Source organism: Colobus angolensis, unplaced genomic scaffold (assembly GCF_000951035.1).
Source record: "Colobus angolensis palliatus isolate OR3802 unplaced genomic scaffold, Cang.pa_1.0 Scaffold650, whole genome shotgun sequence".
NCBI lineage: Eukaryota > Metazoa > Chordata > Mammalia > Primates > Cercopithecidae > Colobus > Colobus angolensis.
Window position 1 is genome coordinate 106,178 of NW_012120155.1, and position 1,270 is coordinate 107,447.

Here is a 1,270-nt window from a genome sequence, read left to right on the forward strand (position 1 = left end):
TGAGCCACTGCACCCAGCCTGTTTTTTATTGTGTTAATTGAGTGAGTTGTGTTATTTAATTTGCAGGTGTTGAACCAAACACTTCCCCATAAAAAAACCAATCTGGCATGACACATTGTTCTTTTTATGTTTATTTGAATTTAACAACTTTTTGCACAGAATTTGGGGTCTGTGCTCAAGAGAAATAGTTGTTCTTGATTCTTTTTTCTTGTGATTTTGTTGTCTGGGTTTTCTTCTTTTTTAAATCTGAGTAATGTTTCCCTCACAAATTGACTTGAAAATGGTTGCCTCCTCTAATTTCTAAAAGGGTGTTTGAAAAATTGATGTTATTTCTCAACTATATGTTCCATATAATTCATCATTGAAGCCTTCTGGACTTGGAATTTCCTCTATGGGAAGGATTTCAATTACAAATTCAATTTCTGATATTTATATATAGCTGGTCACATTTTGTATTTCTTTTTGGGTCAATTTTCCTGAGTTTTCTCTCTCAAAGAAATTGTTCACTTGGTTGTCAAACGTATTGGCATGAAATTATTAATATTTCTTTTCAGGACCTGAAGACTGTGCACTGATGTTCTTTTCTTCCTGATAGTGTTAATTTGTGTCTTTTTGCCTTGATCAATCTAGCTAGGGGTTTATAAAATTTACTGATTATTTTCCCATACAACCAACTTTCGGATTTATTAATTTTTTTTTATCTTTCTGATTCATTGATTTCTGTTTCATTATTATTTCCTTCCTCTGCATGCTTTGGTTTAATTTGTTCTTTTTTGTTTTTTTATGGCAGAAGGCAAGTTGCTAATTTGAGACTTTCTTTTTTAATAGAGGCACTTAAAAATACCAATTTTTCTATAGTACTGCAGCTACATCCCACAGATTTTGATTTATTGTACTTTCATATCCTTCAGTTTAGAAGACGTCCTAATTTCTCTTATGATTTCTTCGTTGACAAAATTGTCATTCAGAATTGTGATGTTTAATTTCCAGATACTTGGTATTTTTATGATCATGTATCTTAGTCCATTTGAGTTGTTGAAACAGAACACCGTAGTCTGTGTGGCTTATAAACAACAGAAATCTATTTCTCGCAATTCTCACAATTCCAGAGCCTGGGAAGTCCAAGGTCAAGACAATGGCGGAGAGTGTGATGAAGGGCGTCCTGATTCACAGACGGTGTCTTTGCTTGGTGTCCTTACATGGTGGAAGGAGCAAAGGAGCTCAATGAGGTCCCTTTTATAAGGGGACTAATCTCACTAATAAGGGCTCT